We start from the raw sequence: 18,496 nt of genomic DNA, 5'->3' as shown, positions 1-18,496 counted from the left end.
AGTTTGATAGCATACATAGTTCACAAAGATTTACTGTGGGTTATTACATATTTTGAGGCAATGTCTATATCATTTATATTGTCAGTATATTGTACTTATTGGGACGTGTAAATTCAGCTTATGCGCTATTGAAAACATTATTGATCTAGCAAATATTTTAATTCATTCAGAGAGAAGATAACATTAGTAGTTATTAGCATTCAGCTGGGGGGGACACAGAGAATTATACCTATGTATATATTAGCTCTCCAGTTGAGTTATAATTTAGTCCACAGTAATCTAGATCATACCAGATAGTTTTTTCCAAATGAATAAGTTCTCAATTTTTACCACCTACTGGTAAAAGAGGAACTGGTGCTTAGATGTACTGTTTAAATCTTAGAGATACTGCATGTACCATTTGTGTTTGTTGCATTTCATCCATTTATTAGTAGACAAAAAACCACCAACTTAAAAAAAATCATTGGAATATAGTTGACTTACAATGTTTTGTTAGTTTCAAATGTATAGCAAAATGAGTCAGTTATACATATAACCATTCCTTTTTCTCATATATAAAAAACCACCAATTAAAAAAAAAAATCTTGGGCTTTTAGAACTGGAATTCTTGCTCTGCTGAATGCTTGCCGTATAACCTTGGTCAAAATGTTACCTCTCAGTTTCCTCATCTGTATAATAGGGATAATCATCATTTTGTTATTGTCAATATTAAATAGGTACTTTAAACTCTGAGAGAAGAATATCTAGCATATAGTAACTGCTATGTGTTTGCTACAATTATTCTTATTGTTCTCCAAATCTCAGTTTTATCACAGGGGATAATATTACATGCGTGTGAATTTCAACAAGGTAATGTATATAAAATGCTTGATAGTGAATACATAATAAGGAACAAGTATTAACAGCTATTAGTAGGAGAGTTAGATGAGTTGAATGTTACCATGTGTACCAAACATGTATTCCCAGTTTTCAAGAATAAAACAGGAATATAACTCATTTAACATTAAAATACACTCACACACTCATAAGTAGTTTAGTTTTGGGGATAATGGTACAAGCATTAGAATTGCCTCAGTTTGGATCTTGGCTTTACTGCATATTATTTGTGTGATATTGGGCAAGTTATTTAACTTCTCTGAGTTATCTTTAGTAAAAGGAGAATAATGATAGTATCTACTCCATAATGTGGTTATGAGGATTAATTGAAGTAATCCCTCTAAAGTAATAAACACAATGCCAGGAAAATAGTGACAGTAAGTTTTGATTCTTCTTATCTCTCTGGGCATTAATTCCATTCAGTGATGAATGAAGATAACAGTATTTATCTGACCAGGCTACTATGTGGCTAAAATTTGATTGAATTAGTGAAAATATCTAGGAAATAATATTGGAGGATTTCCCACTGTGGCACAGTGGGTTAAGCATCCAGTGTTGCCACGGCTGTGGCATAGGTTGCAGCTGCTTCTCGGATTTGATCCCTGGCCTGGAATCTTTCATATGCTGTGGATGTGGCTGAAAAAGGGGAAAAAAAGCAAATATTTGATAAATGCAAGTTTTCTGTCCCATTTTTATGATTCATGAGGCAACTTGGAGTTTAACAATGCCTTCAGGTTATTGGTATAAATATCAATTTGATTCCCACATTTGTGGGTATAGGACAGAAAGGATTGAGTAGAATTTGATCAGCGACACACAGTAAATGTTGTTTATTGAATAAATATGATTCAGTTGGCTTATTAGCTGCTGTTTATAAAAGTAGATTGTGTCAGAAATACCCTGTTTTTCTATATTCTTTTGATTCATGTCAGAGATAAATGGCAATTTATTCTCTTCAGAGAAGGATAGAAAAGTAGACTGGTATCCCAGGTTTCTTGCAGCGAACACTGGTGCATAATCTTCTGGAACTGAAGGAGAATGTTATTAATCAAAAGGTGTGCAAAGAGGCAGAGGACTTCATTATGCTGTTTTGCTCCCACAACTTGCACCTGGAGCTTTTTAATGAACGTGCCCTTTGGAGACAGGTGGCACTCTGCAAAGTGTAAACCTCTCTAAACCTCTTCTTGTCTCAAACTGACACGTCGTCATGGCACTGTGAATAATCAATCTAAGTCTTAAATGATGTGAAAGGCTGTGGTAGGACTATAATTAGTTGAAAAAAATTTCTTTTTCTGGTCTTTAGGAGCACACATGACTGGAACAGGGGAAAGAAAGAATGTCAAGAAATAGCTGGGGGATAAATTCACATATTCATTGAAAAAGGCAAGCCTGTAAAAAAAGATATTGTGTACTAGGTGAGCAAGCACAGTAGGTGGCAGTTTAGTAACATACAATATTATGTTTAGAAATCATCTTTTAAAAGAATATTTAGGAAAACATGTATCTTAAGTGTTACATATTTATTGTCATCTTTTTTTTGGGGAAAGTTCTGTTTGTGATCTCTGCTTACAGGAACAGAATTATTGTAAACTTGTCAAATGACATAGACTATAAAGAGGACATTAGGGTGCTCCAGGAATTTTTCGCCATATTTTGTTAGCATCCCATTTACTTTGAAACATGATTTGTGTGTGTGTGTGTGTGTGTGTATGTGTATGTGTGTGTGTATGTATATATATATATATATATATATATATATATATATTTGAAGAGCTAAAGCACTCAGGAATGACTCTCAAATAAAATTAACACCACAACCAACTACTGATTCCATGGGGGTGGGGGAGAACTGACTGTAATTTTAGCATTTCATGAATGTTTTCTTTAATTGTTAAAATACTTAGTATATTAAGAGGAGTATGGAGGTGTTTCCATTGTGGCTCAGTGGGTTAAGAACCTGACTAATATCCATGAGGACATGGGTTTGATCCCTGGCCTTGCTCATTGGGTTAAGGATCGGCATTGCAACCTGCTGCATCATAGATCTAAGATGCAGCTTGGATCTGGTGTGGCTGTGGCATAGGCTAGGTGGCTACTGCTCTGGTACAGCCTTTAGCCTGGGAACTTCCATATGCCATGGATGTGGCCCTAAAAAGACAAAAATTAAAATTAAAAGAGCGGTATGGAAAGGGAGAGAGTAGAGGCAGAGGATATGAGGAAGAAGAGGTAAAATTTCCAAGAATATTTGAATATTAAAAGGAGAAAAAAATAAGAGCTCAACTTTCCCTGAGATTCAGGCTCAAGATTGCCTCTTGTTACATGGGATTCTTACTGACCGAAAAGTCCAGGTATTAGGAAAATTTCAATCCCAGAGCAGAAAGCTGATAGTTCTTCCTAAGATGGAATCAGACCATTACACACGCTGTATTGGTTTAATTGAGCATACATTATTTCCTTCAGCAAAAAATCTGCCGTGCTACCCTGTTTTTTTGGGCACCAGAGCTTGACAGATTTCTCACACAAGTAAGCAGTCGAGAGTGATACAATTTTGACATGAAATGTGCTTATACTTTGAAAGCCATTAAACAAGACTTGTTTGCTTATAATTTTCTAATAAAATAAAGGACCTTCTGTGGAAAGCAGTTTTAAAACACATCATAACATTTTAAGTCTCTAGGTCTTGCAGTGTTTGTTCCAATTTTCTAGTGACAGACACAGAGTAATAAGATTTCCCTAACAGATGCTTAGTGCTGGGTACTCACTTGTCACTCAAACTGACAGGATTTTAGGGAAAAACACTCTTCACCATGTTATCATTTTGAAAGATCAACTATTGCACATAATTCAGTTTTGCTTAATTGAAAAAATAAACTTCACAAAATATAATTTATTAAAAGTAATACAATAGAGTTAACTAGAAACACACCCTGAACAACCCACTAGATCTCATTCTACAAATTGGTGTGTGCTGGACCAAATTCTGATCCTGCATGTCTGGAGAAAAGCTTTAGCTCACTTTACAATAATATTGAAGTATTTTGGAATTGGGAAAAATACTTAGAGAACATTTATTCCAAATTAATGCTCACATTTAAGGATTTTTTCTTTTTATATACCTGAGCTATTTGGATTTAATTCCTATTTAAATAATGCATAGCAAGCATCATTCAGGCTACACAGTTTCCTCATTCATCCTTTGATTCATTCATTCTCTCAACAATTTATCAAGCATCTCTAATGTACTGTTAGAGATATATAACACATATAACTATAACAGTCAAGGAACTATGTTAGAGATTGGAAATGCAGGAATAATTATTTCACTATTCCTACCTTTGAGGAGGAGCTCAGAGTATAGCTGGACAAATAGATGAATAAATCAGCAGCTGTATTGTGATGAAGGTTATGACAAGTATGTGTACAGTCCTGTGGGAAAACAGAAGAGGGAACAATCTTATGTCTTTGGGGGTTCTGCAAAGACAACACAGAAGAAATCACATTTGTGCTGGAGCAAGAATTCTCAGAGGTGAATTGGGGACTGTGGGTAGGATATAGGATATTGGAAAGGAAACAGGCATGAAGGTAGAAGTATGTTTGGAAAATGATGGTGTAAAATCTATGGAATAATGAGAAATGATGTCCAATCAGACTGGACAGGAAATTCAGGGAAAGACAGCAAATACTAGATTCTAAAGAGTTTGGCATGACTTTTGTAGGACGAGGACAATTGAAAAAATTTGAAGACAGGGATATGATCTGATTTGTATTTTTGAAAAGCTCTCTGACAATGGTATGAAAGACAATGTAGACTAGATTAGTAATGGGCATTTGATTATGTTTTGGTGTTATGCTAGAGAAATGGAAGTGACAATGGCCAAAGGCATATATTTAGATACATTTTAGAGACTGAATTAACAGCTTTGTGGTCAGTTGCTTGGGAGAGTCTGGCACTATGGGAAGGGAAAAAAGGGAGAAGTTAAGGATGGCTTCAAGAGGTCTAGTTTGGGTGATTAGTTTTGAGGGCTTGGATAGGCATTTATTTAATCCTCTTCACAAGCTTTTGAGGCTCAAAACAGATGACAAAAACCTAAGCTTTGAGACGCTAAGTAGTTTGCCAAAGTTATAAATAGTAATTTATGAAGGACAGATTCAAGCGTTTTCTGTTTGACTAATTCCAGAACCCAAGCTCGGGGGCGGGAGGGTGGGTGGGTGGGGGGATGGGAAATACAGGAGGAAAGTCATGGTTTGAATAGAAGATAATAAAGTTTGTCCTTTAACATCTTCAGCTTGATATATTTGAAAGGCCAAAGAGTGGAGATATTCAGAAAAGAATTAGAACGGTCCTGAAGTTCGTGAAAGAAAGATAGGGGGTGAGAAAGTCCAGATGATTGAAACCACAAGAGTGACTCAGATGGCCCAGAGAATAGAGTAGGGAAGAGGATTGAGCAAAAAGCTTTCAGTGGTCATGGAACAAAAGGATTTTGGGGGTGGGAGGGAATGAGAAGGCACACACTCAACTGGCTTTTTGGAAAGCCAGAATAATATGCTTACACATAAGTCAGTGAAGTGGAGATTTACTTTTCCTCCCTTGAGTGTACTTTGGATAGAAGGTTGGACCCTCAACATCTTAATTGTCCACCGTTGCTTTAAAAGCATTGTTATGATTATGAAAGACTGTCACTCACAGCCTCTTCTTTTCCATAGTTCACAATCTCTTCCCATTCAGGATCACCATCTTCCACTTCAGACAGATTTCATCATCCTACTGGGCCACAAGTCCACATCCTCAGTGATGCGTCCACTCTCATCTCAGTTCCTAGACTGTACCTGAGCCAAATTTACCTCCAGTATGTTTCCATAATTTTCAAGGAATTGCTCCACTTGTGAAATCTTAACCATGAAATTCCAGTGACTGAGCAGAGTACCTATCTTTCTCCCACTAATTCAATTTAGATTCAACTTAGTTCACATTATTTATTGAGTATTCATCATGTGTTGTGTGCTAGGATGTAGGAATTACATCTGTATGATTAAGACATTGTCCCTAATCTGAAGAATTTCACAGAATAGACAGGGAGCAGATATGCAAATTTTTTGTAATCCTGGTGTGATTAGTAAAATAATAGAGGTGTATTATAGTACAGTAGTGTGATACAGTGGACAGTTTGAACTGTGTACTTGGCTTGAAAATGGTAGTTGAGCTGGAACTGGCACAGTGCCAATTCTTTAGCATTCTCTTGGGCAGCCTATAATCAAGGGCTTGTTCTGGGAGTAATGGCATGAGTGTGCAGGGATGGGATGAAAATTGGAGCTATTTTTTGCAGACAGATTACCACAGGAAGATTTTAAAAAGGAAAAGACTCCTGAGATGAGTTGAAGGCTGAGAGGTTCCATCAGGTGAATGGGGATTTAGTAGGAGAGGAGAAGCTCTTCAGGAAGAACAGCAGTGACTTGAAAACAGGAAGCAGCATAGTCCTTTGGTATGCCAGGACCTGTGGATTCCTGAGAGTATCTGAAGAAGGAATGAGAAATGAACTGGCTAGGCAAGCATGATTATAGAAAGCCTTGCTATGAGAAGTAAATTAAACTTTATCTACCAGACTGCAGAATGCCCTTCAAGAGCTCTTATGAGGGGAGCAGCTGATCTTCACTCTCATTGATTCTTGTACTTTGTTGGCTTCATATGTTCTTGATTGATAAGCCTCCTTTGGCTTCATTTCCTTATTATTCAATCCAACTGACAACTCATGGTCCTTAAGCTAAACCTCTCTCACTAGCACCCGCAGTTCTCACCACTTTTATGACCTTGTTATTCCATTATCCTAATCCTCAGTTCTAGAATGATCTAACCATCTGTTTGTTCTGATCCTGGAACCAGGCATTGAATAATACTGAAGCAAAATGTCTAACCATGTTGATAGCCTGCATTATGCATTTATGATTTCCAGCTACTGACTCTCAATATTGTCTAGCAAATCTTTACATATCCTTACCCATTCTCTATGCTAGTATTTTTTTGAACTACTCTTAACAACCTTTGCACTTAATGCTGCACTATTTTCTCTTAGCAGTTTACCTTGAATACTTAACAGAGGAAATAGCTATGATAGTTGTGAAAAACTTCTTTCACGATGTCTCCTTGAAGTTCATTTATTCTTTCTCTTTCTAGGTCATCCTGTTCCTTTCCTTCCAATTTCCTGCCGTCATCCTAGGACTTATTTTACTTCTTCTATACCTCTGAATTGATTTATAGTTCTCATTCATCCTTATCTTCTTCCATCTTTTCACTGAGTCACTCTTCCTCTTTGTCTTCACTTATGCTCATGACCTCATGCTTTCTACCTCTTGAAAATTCTTGCTGTAATAATTATGCCCTTTCTTATTTGCTTTCTCAATCTATCTCTTTCCACAACTTCCTCCTCCATCTGAAATATACAAAACTATTTTCTATCTTGTAATTTTCTTCAGCTTTGCCTCTACCAAATCAGTATTCTCTCAGTGTACTCCCAGCTTATTCTTTCTTATTTCATATTTACTCCTTAGCAACCTGCAACTTGACTTGTCTTGATCAAGTGCCAGTCAGGGTTTCTGACACATGGTACACATGTGGTAAATAAGAATTAATGTCAACTTCTAATTGTCAATATTATGATTTCTTGTTAGCTCTCATCTTACCTTTTGCTAAGGGGTGAGGGACACATTCCATTTTTAAGGTCCTGCCCCTGGCTCATGGAAACTTGAAATCCACACATATGAATGGACATACTGGCTGGGATTCTGTGCTCCACAGGTTTCTCCCAAAATCAATCTTACTCCATTTGTGTTTTGGTTTGTTGGAGCCTTTCTGAACCAGTCAGTGAATGTAGTGGATACTACCATTGATTATACATATGACCACTGATTAATAGGTATGAACTTTTGAGGGAAATTTTACCACTAAGTAAAAAATAATTATTTTATTGTTTTTCTTAAGAGTGTGGTACCCATTTAACACATGATAATCAGATGTTTAGAGCAATAGAAGTTTTCATATGCTAGAAAGATTTTTACAAAGGTAGAAACCATGGTTTCCTGGCATGTAATAGATAATACAATTTTATAGAGTGATTAGATGACTCTTACTTATATGTAACCCAGTCAGAATTTTCTAAATGAACATAGAATGTATGTCTGATATTTCAAATTAAATTACCATCCATTGTGAGGGTTTAGACTTACCACACATTCTAAGTGACTTTTGCTATTGTTACTGAAAGGAAAAAAACTACCAATCAGTACAGCAATTTTTAGGTAAATTTTATTTTCCTCTGGTGAATTTCATCTGTTGAGAGTGTTGTTTTAGATACAGTCTTTCCATAGAAGCACACATAAACTCATGAAGGGTTTGAATTTAAACTACTGCTATAAAAGTAGGCACTTATTGGCCTTTAGTTTATTAAGATATCTTTTATCTTTTGGACTGTGAGCTCATTTAATAGCATCAAGTGAAGGAAGCTGGAATAGCATCTCCTGTTTGCATACCTTTGGGGCCTTCCTGTATAATGTTGACATTCAGTCTCAGCCAACCTGACAATAAAATGATCCATTTTATCCAACACAGCGGCAGAGGAGGAGATACTGCATCTTTTCACTCTGCCTCCCACTCCCACATCCAGTCCGATGCTTCCTCTGGGCCAAACACATGCACGCATAAAGCACTTCACCAACAGTTTTTCATGTTTTCTGTTAAATTGGGTTTACTCTTCTTACATGAATTTTCCCCTAGATACTTTTTCCAAATAGCACAGAAAGTATTTGAGGTGAACTAAAACTTTTTAGTAATAAACTTTGTCGTTTTTCTGGGACTAAGTAATAAACTTTGTACTGTTTCTGGGACTAAGAAACACTATTAACAAATAAAAATGTCCATAGACAGGACTACTGATAAGTTCAGAAGAAATCTCTGATGCTTTAAAAATTATGTGTATATACTTAAAATAATTATTTTAGTCACTAAGAGTATTGAGTAAAAATTTTGCTTCCTTAATTCTACTCCCTGTTACTTCTGTTTATTTTTTTAAAAAGCATTTTTTAACCTAAAAACAATTATGGTTGGTTACTTAGATTTTTTTTTAATTGAAAACAAATCATTCCTTGTTGGGCCATGTTTTTTTGGCACTGTAGAATTCTAGAAGGACCAGATAGATTTGAAAAGCTGGAAAATTCTGACTGTATTATTTTATTATAGATAACAGTATAATTATTTGAGAAGAACCCAAAGTACCAATGTCCCTAAAATACCTTTTATCAACTTGTCAAATCTCTAAAAACTCAATCATCTTTCTTTTAAAGCCCTTATTTTCTTGAATGTTCTTATTAAAATAAAAATATGTTATTGATAGGCTGCTAACCTATATGTTAATGACAAAGGTAGGATTCTAACTAAAAAAATGAGACCTGGGCAGAAAGATTTTGGGTAAGAAATGGTGGCATAAAGGCTGTCGGGAAAGCATGCAGTGGTCAATGGAAAACCCTGCTTAGCTATAGGTGGTATGAGATGTAGGTCCTATATCAGTTAGCAAATTTGCAATATTCAGAAAATCTGGTAGGAAATATCTAAAGCAAAAAAGAGAACTTATTGGCTCTCATAACCTATGTGCCACTTACAATTTTTTGCCTCTCCTAGTTCACCTTCAGTTTCTTTTAGTGTTTTTCTCCTTTGAAGTGAGATTTCTGTTAAAAATTCTCAGTAGAGGGCACCAGAGGGATCTTGCAGGAGAGGGCCTCCTACCTTGTATGACTGATGCTCAGTGGGCTAGCAATGTGGGTGTAAGGAGATCTAGTGAATCTCTGCCCCAATCTCGTGCCCAGAGCATAGTCCTTTGGTAACTTTGCAGTCTTGGCAATAACCTTCCTGCTGTGCACTTGACATGGAAATTATTTTTCTACAGGCTTCCTCTTTGAATCAGTGCCCTGTTTCCCTTTGCAGGTACTTGTGTAACTCGCCTGTGTTCCAGAGAATTTCCTCCAAGCAGCCACTGCTCCCTCTGTAAGCCTGGGATGCTTTGCCTGTGGCGTAGAAGGTTTCTACCCCTTTACCATTGCTGATTACCTGTTCCCCACTTGCTTTCCCAGAGTTGCTTTCTAATTGCTCAGCAGCTGCTGGACAGCTCCAGTCTGGGAAACCCAGTTCATTTCTGGCTTATCATTGAGCCAAACTATGCCTTCTCCTGAAGGTCTAAAACCGAGCCTGGGAGGAGGCCCCCTCTCAAGTTTTTCCTTCTTTGGTACCATATAAAATGTGCTTATACCTTTTAGTTACTCTTGTAATATAGCTTAATAACTGTTATACTGAATTCCCCATGTTTATTTCTTTATGTAGTCTATTTTCTGACTGGATCCAGACTGATAGATACACTTTGGACTCAGAGTTCAAAAATTATTATCAGGATCAGTCTCTCATGGCTGTGCTTCCTTTCAATTGTCTCTACCTCATCCAAGTTCCTTTTTTTTTTTTTTTTTTTTGTGGCTTACATATTTTTATACCGTCAAATATATTTGAAGAGTCAAAGCTTCTTTTTACCAAAACTCTGGCTCATATTTCCTCACATGTCAGTAGCTTGGCTTGGGTTACATGCACATGTCAGATCCTATTTACTGTGTCCCCTAGGGATTCTCAGTTTCCCACCATGTACTTTCCTGGACTCAGTCACTTCCACTATCTAGGATCTGTCTCTTACAACACCTTACTTCTAGTATCAGTTTCTAAAGTACTTAAGAATTTGTTGTTCCAAGTAACAATAACCCAACTCAAACTGGCTTAGGTCAAAACAGAATATACTGACTCATGCAACAGAGAAGTCCACAGATAAGCAAGTTGATTGAGAGTTCAAATTATGTCGTTAAGAGCCCCCTCTGGGTTTCTTCCATTCTCAGGCTGACTTTCTTTGTGAGCATAATGTACAGGGCAGCTCCAGTCATCAGATATTTACATTACTGGATCTAATCAAAGAGTCAGAGCTTCTCTTTTCTCTCAAGCCTTTCTCTTCTCTTTGGGAGCATATGTCACTGGGTTGTTATAATGGTTAAATCGGCTGATATTTGTTATGTTAGCTACTGTTGTTATTATATCATTAATTCTGTTCATTAACTCTTCTGCTCTTCTTCAAGTGGATAGAATATCTGCATCATTTTACAGTCCTGTTTTAGAGTTGGAGGTGAAGATGTTCACTCCCATACAAATTATATATGTGATAGTGAAGATGTCTGAATTTTCTAAAGGATCAGAAGAATACTTTTTGCCAGAAATAAGAGTGAAAAGCTGGGAAGGCAATTGTGATAGTTCATTTTGTGTATCAACTGGTCTGGACCATGGGGTGCTCAGATAGTTTGTCAAACATTATTCTGGGTATGTTTGTGAGAGTGTTTTTAGATGAAATTAACATTTGAGTTGGTGGACAGCAGATTGCTCTTCCTCATGTGAGTGAGGCTCACCCAATCAGTTGAAGTCCTGAAAAGAGAAAAGGGATAAACTTCACGTGAGTAAGAGGGAACTTCTTCTACCTGGCTGATAAAGTGGGACTCCAGTCTTTTCCTGTCTTGGACTTGAACTGAAACACTGGCTCTTATGGATTCTTGAGCCCACCAGCTTTGGGGTCTTGAACTGTACCATTGGCTCTCCTGGCTGTCCACCTTGTCAACTGCAAATCTTAGGACTTCTTGGCCTTCATAATCACATGGGCTAATTCCTTATGCTAAATCTAGATGTCTCTCTGTCAGTCTGTCTGTCTGTCTATCTGTCTGTCAATCTACATCCTGTTGGTTCTGTGTCAGTACTGACCTCTAAGAAGAAAGGGAAGAGGGGAAGGAGACAGGACGGGCAGGGGTGATAGTGGAGGAAAACATGAGAAATGGAGGAAAACTGGGGACTTCTGTTTTCACGACACAGTTTTGTCTTGGCTATGTAATATTATTTGTAATAAATGTATATTTGGTCATTCAGATGTATTTCTCATATATATTTGGCCTTCATCTATAATTCCTGGATCACAGCTTCTAAAACCCTTGGAATTGAGTGATAAGAGCAAATGGAAGCATCTTTTATTTTAATATTTGGTCTGTAGTCCTCATTCCTGAAAACACTTCAGAATCATAAAGGTGAAGTGAGTGTTATTTATAACAAGCCCCTTTCAACCACAACTGAGGTTATGTTAATGAGCTGACCTTCAGAAATCCTCTAAAAATGTGGGTGGGGTAGTTACCAGGGATGCTGACCTTAAGTGTAGAGTTGGAACTTTCTTCCCACCCCCTGCCTTTTGAGGAGGGGCTGAAAGTTAAATTTATTGTCAATGACCAATTATTGAATTAACCATGGCTATATAATGAAGCCTCCTTAAAAACTCAAAAAAAGAGGAGGTTTGGAGAGCTTCCAGATTGGTGAACCAAAATGCTTCTGTATACCATCATGTCAGGCCACATCCCCCTCTAGGACAGAAGCTCCTTTGTTAAGGACCTCACCCTCTGTACCTTTATGAGGTAGTTGATTTGTATACTTTAATATCTTTTGTAACAGACTAGGATCTCACTAGTAAACTGGTTCCCTGAATTCTGTGATATGTTCTAGCAAATCAGTTAAACTCAGAGAGGATGGCATGGAGACCTCTGAATTAGAGCCAGTTAGTCAGAAGCATAGGAAATGACCTGGACTTATGATTGGCACCTGAAGTAGAGGACAGTCTTGTGGGTTGATCCCTTAACTTATGGAATCTAATACTATCTTTGAGTAGACATTGTCAGAATTAAGTTGAATTGTAGAAGACCTAGCTGGTGTCTGAGAATTGTTTAGTGATGTGGGCAAGCCTCCCCCCCAATTAGAGTCCACCTGTATGTGAGATCATATAGTATTTGTCTTTCTCTGTCTGACTTATTTCATTTAGCATGATGCCCTCAAGGTCCATCCATGTTGCAAATGGCAGAATTTCCTTCTTTATGGCTATGTTTTAATTTTCTTTATCCATTCATCTGTTGATGAATACTTAGGTGGTTACTATATCTTGGCTATTGTAAATAATGTTGCAATTAACATGGGGGTATAGCTATCCTCTTTTTTTAATTTTGTCTTTCATCTTTTTAGGGCTGCACACGCAGCATATGGAGATTCCCAGGGTAGGGGTCTAATCGGAGCTATAGCTGCCAGCCTATGCCAGAGCCACAGCAATGCCAGATCTGAGCTGCGTCTGTGACCTACACCACAGCTCACAGCAACACTGGATCCTTAACTCACTGAGTGAGGCCAGGGATCGAACCCACAACCTCATGGTTCCTAGCCAGATTCACTTCCACTGTGCCACGACGAGAACTCCTGTAGCTATCTCTTAAGATAGTTATTTCTTTTCCTTCAGATATATATATCTGAAAGTAGAATTGCTGGATTATAAAACAGTTCTATTTTTATATTTAAGGAATATTTCTACAGTTTTTCTTAGGTGCTTCACTAACTTACATTTTCACCAACAATGCACAAGGGTTCCCTTTTCTCCACATCCTTGCCAACACCTATCATTCCTTGTCTTTTTGATAGTAGCCATTCTAACAGGTATAAGGTGATATCTCATTGTGGTTTTGATTCGCATTGCCCTGATGACTAGTGACATTGAGCACCTTTTTACATACCTGTTGACCTGTTGTATATCTTTTTTGGAAAAGTGTCTTTTCAGTTCCTATGCCCATTTTAATCAGATTGTTTGGGTTTTTTGCTATTCAGTTATATGAATTCTTTATATATTTTGGATGTTAACCTTTTAGCAGATACATGGTTTGCAGATATTTTCTCCCATTCCATGGATTGCCTTTTCATTTTGTTGATGGTTTCCTTTGCAGTGCAGAAGCCTTTTAGTTCTGTGTATCCCCACTTATGTATTTTTTGCTTTTGTTGCCTTTGCTTTTGGTTCTAAACCAAAAATTCATTGCTACAACCAATGTTAAAAACATATACCCTATGTTCTTTTAGAAGTTTTACGGTTTCAAATCTTACTGAAAGTAAGCTAAAGTTTTAGAGTAAGTAAGTAAAGTTTTATGGTCTCAAGTATTTAATCCATTTTTGAGTTGATTTTTTTGTATGGTATAAGATAGTGGTATATTTTCATTCTTTTGCCAGTGGCTCTGTAGTTTTCCCAACACCATTTATTGAAGAGGCTGTCCTTTTCCCGTTGCATATTCTTTGCTCCTTTGTTATAAATTGACCACATATGCGTGGATTTATTTCTGGGCTTTTATTCTGTTACGTTTGATTGTGTGTCAGTTTTTATGCCAGTGCAGGTAGTATTTTGATATGAAGAGATGGAGGAGATAATTCCCAGTGAGAAATAGCATGAATAAAAGAACAGGGTTAAAAAATAATAGAACCTGTTCTGGGATGAATAAATAAACCAATATAGTTTGTCATGGACTACATGTTTGTTCCCCACTTCATCTCAGATTTATATGTTGAAACTCTAGCCCCCAATGGAATGATATTAAGAGATGGGGCCTTCGGGAAGTAATTATGTGAGTGAAGTCTTATAGGGATTAGCATTCTTTTAAGAAGAGACATGGAAGAGCTTGCTTCCTTTCTCTGCTGTCCACCATGTGAAGGCACAGTAAGAAGATGGCCATCTGCAAACCAGGAAGTGGGCCCTCACCAGTCACTGAATGTGCAGGTACTTCCTAGCCACCATGACTGTGGGAAATAAGTGTTGTTTAAGCCATCAGTCTAAGATAGTCTAAGGGGTCTGAAATGATTAAGACATAGGTGAGCATAACATTTAGTGAGTCAGTTTGAAAGAGAGTGAGGTTAGAGAAACAGGTAGGGAGAAGATTGGTCAACCTTAAGAAAAAGCTAAGACCTTATATTTAAAAAGTACAGAAGAGGAGTTGCCATCGTGGGACAGTGGTTAACGAATCCGACTAGGAACCATGAGGTTGCGGGTTCAGTCCCTGGCTTTGCTCAGTGGGTTAAGGATCCAGTGTTGCCGTGAGCTGTGGTGTAGGTCGCAGATGGGTCTCGGATCCTGTGTTGCTGTGGCTGTGGTGTAGGCCAGAAGCTACAGCTCTGATTAGACCCCTAGCCTGGGAACCTCTATATGCCGCGGAAGCGGCCCTAGAAAAGGCAAAAAGACAAGAAAAGAAAAGAAAGATCTGTAGTTACTTTAAATGTGACCAGTCTAGATGCATCAATAAAAGGAAATTTAAAAATAAATAAATAAAATAAAAGTAAAAAGTACAGAAGAATGTACAAAATGTATCTGTACAGCTCAAGGGATTATTACAAAGTTAACACACCAGTGAAACCACTCCCCAGGTCTCAAACAAAGAACATTACCCACACACGAGAAGCCCCACTCATACCCCTCCTCAAACACTAGGCCTTTGTTTCTTCCTGAAGGAAATAACCCTGGCTTCTAATGCCCTAGGTTAATGCTGTCTGTTTTGAATTCTATAGAAATGTCATTAGATAATACTTATTATTTTGTGTCAAGTTCTTTCACTCAGTATTGTTGATGAGATTATTTATGTGGTTGAATGTATCTGTAGTTGATGTATTTTCTTTTTCTTTTTTCTTTTTTTTTTTTTTGTCTTTTTGCCTTTTCTAGGGCCGCTCCCGTGGCATATAGAGGTTCCCAGGCTAGGGTCTAATCGGAGCCAGAGCCACCAGCCTATGCCAGAGCCACAGCAACTCCGATCCGAGCCACATCTGAAATCTACACCACAGGTTACGGCAACGCTGGATCCTTAACCTACTGAGCAAGGCCAGGGATTGAACCCGCAACCTCATGGTTCCTAGTCGGATTCGTTAACCACTGCGCCATGACGGGAACTCCGAGTAGTTTATTTATTTTCATTGTTTTATGAGTATTCACTCTGTGAATATTCATGCCGTAATTTATTCACCAAAGTGACTATTGTTTGTGTAGAATACAGGGGTACAGGATATGTATATATTCAGTTTTAGTAGATTCTGAGACTCAGCTTTCCAGAACAGTCCTATCTATACACTTCCACCAGCAGTAGCTAAGAGTTCTTATTACTGCACAACCTCTCCAACACTTGGTGTTTTCAGACTTGTAATCTTTAGCCTAGGAAATTTGGACTAAATTTCTTATGCAGTGTTGAGCCACTGAAGGATTTTGGTTTGGAAAGTGTGAACAGGGGAGATGCATCTGGTAGGGTTTCATGGATTAGAATATGAGAAAGATTTGAAGGAAGAGACCAGTTGGGATGCTATTGTAATGATTTCATGAAAATAATGCGGAAGCAAGCTAGAGTTTTAAAAGAGGGGCTGAAAAGAAAGAGACAAGAAATATTTATTACTTCTGTAGTCTGTGCCTACAAATAGTAAGACTGGGCAATTAATAACTTGTGGGAATAAAGGAAGCAAGGGTGGTGGAGATGAGCACGTTCTTGAGCTTAAGTGACTGACAGACTGGTGGAGTCAGTCAACTTAAGGCTTGGGGAGAATTCTCATTTGGGGAAATTGTTTTTACGTACATTTTATCATTTACTTTATTTGAATGTCTTACCAAAGCCTTAGTTCGAATCTGTGGTCATCTTTTTCTTCAGCTCATTTCGGTGGAAGATCATTCTTAGTAGGTGTTGGATCTGTCAGGGAAGAAAGAACCAAGGCTAAGGTGGAATAGTTAAATCATATCCCTCTCAGTGAACTTAGCATCCAGAGAAATCAATAGAAGACTTTCTATTATTCGAACCTGACAGTTTTGGTATAAGAAGTGATAAAAGCTAGGAGAATGACAGGTCTGGGGCTTCTAAGAAGCCTAAGTCCTGATGGCTTTTAAAAAGAGTATAGTAATACTCAACCCATATTAAAAGAAATACTGAAAGGGCTTCTCTAAATAAAAAAGAAGTAAGAAGAAATAGGATGGAGGAAATCACAATTGGAAAGCAATCACTTAAATAAGCCAGTATACAGATCCTAAAGGGAAAAAAAAAAACCTACTGTAAAAGTGATGATAAATACAAGGAACAGCAAAAGGACAAACATGAAGATGTTAAAAAAGGACTTCAAAATCATAGAATGTGAGGAAGGAAAGTAAGAAAATCTAGACTTTTTTTTTTCTTAATAATGTGTTTGAGCCTATATGACTATCAGGCTAAAGCAAGCAAATATAGGAAGGGGTTAACATACTTAAAAAACAGAGCAACCACAAATCAAAACCAAGCATTTACATTCACAAAAACTAAAAAGGAAAGCACACAAGCATAAAATAAATGGAAATCATCCAACCAAAAAAAGAAAGGAACAAAGGAGAAAAACTTTCCTTGAAAAAAACACATGCACCCATGTGTTCACTGCAACATTATCCACAATAGCCAAGACAAGGAAACAACTTAAATGTCCATCGACAGAAGAATGGATTAAGCAAATGTGGTATAAATACACAGTGGAATACTGCTCAGCGATAAAAAAGAACAAAATAATGCCATTTGCAGCAACATGGATGGAACTAGAGACTCTCATATAAGTGAAGTAAGTCAGCAAGAGAAAGACAAATTCCATATAATATCACATATCTAGAATGTAATTTACGGCAAAAATGAACCTTTCCACAGAAAAGAAACTCATGGGCATGGAGAGCAGACTCATATTTGCCAAGTGGGAAAAGGAGGGAGTGGATGGACTGGGAATCTGGAGTTAATAGATGCAACCTATTGCCTTTGGAATGAATAAGCAATGAGATCCTGCTGTATAGCACTGGGAACTATGTCTAGTCACTTCTGATGGAGCATGATGGAGGATAAATCTGAGAAAAAGAATGTGTATATGTATATGTGTGTGCGAGTGTGTGTGTGACTGAGTCACTTTGCTGAACAGTAGAAAATTGACAGAACCCTGTAAACCAACTATAATGGAAAAAATAAAAATCACTAAAAAAACAAAGTAGTAGCTAATCTGTGTGCTCATTTCCATCATTATTCTTTCTTTTTCTCTAGCCATTTTTTCTATCACTGACACAAGCAGTGGCTTCTCCATTTTTCAATAAGTTATTTATTTAACTGGGCGTTCACAGGGATATGGCAAATGTATAGATGCTCCAGGATCAGCACTCCCACTTCTTTCACTTATCCTGGTATTAAAATTGCTTATTTTAATTTTTTAAACAGTTTGCTTGGATAACAGTTCAGGAATTTCTGGGTTTCCCTATTTATATGAGTTCTTATTGAATGGATTTCATGGGCTTTATATCTGTTTTAGCATAACTTCTTTAGTATAGTCTTTCATTTAATATTTGGCAATATTTTCTCTGTTATTGTATCCAAAGGCAAAATACAGCTCATTAAGCTTATTTATATTGTTTCCTTCAATGAAATCACTTTGACAATGGTTTTATCTTAAATTTGTACCTTCTTGACATTGATAACTTACTGTGTGGCACTAACACGAAACAGAAGTAATAGTTCCTATATGTCTAGACACTTTAAAATTTATAAGGCACATTTATATCTATTTTATATCCATTTACTTTCTCCATCACCCTGTGTGTGAGGTGTTATTACTTTCATTTTTCAGATAAAGAAACAGCGGCTCAAGGACATGAGTAAGAATATAGTTAGGACCTCAGATCAGATCTTCTAATGCTAGATTCAG

The 18,496-nt window shown here is 37.2% G+C and overlaps 2 long non-coding RNA genes across 4 annotated transcripts in view; one reads left to right on the top strand and one right to left on the bottom strand.

Annotated features, from left to right (window-relative positions):
* The window catches only part of LOC106507647, a 226,416-nt gene that overhangs the window by 7,763 nt on the left and 200,157 nt on the right, over nucleotides 1–18,496 (top strand). The gene's annotated exons all lie outside the window — the stretch shown is intronic.
* The window catches only part of LOC106507648, a 157,617-nt gene continuing 144,235 nt past the window's right edge, over nucleotides 5,115–18,496 (bottom strand). The window contains exons 2-3 of the long non-coding RNA XR_002345147.1: nucleotides 16,413–16,491; nucleotides 5,115–11,365 (exon numbers count right to left, since the gene is read on the bottom strand). This is a non-coding gene — a long non-coding RNA (uncharacterized LOC106507648). The remainder of the gene's footprint in view (nucleotides 11,366–16,412; nucleotides 16,492–18,496) is intronic.

Source organism: Sus scrofa, chromosome 6, assembly GCF_000003025.6.
Source record: "Sus scrofa isolate TJ Tabasco breed Duroc chromosome 6, Sscrofa11.1, whole genome shotgun sequence".
Lineage (NCBI taxonomy): Eukaryota > Metazoa > Chordata > Mammalia > Artiodactyla > Suidae > Sus > Sus scrofa.
Note: the sequence above shows the minus strand (reverse complement) of the source record. Positions and strands in the feature narration are given on the sequence as shown.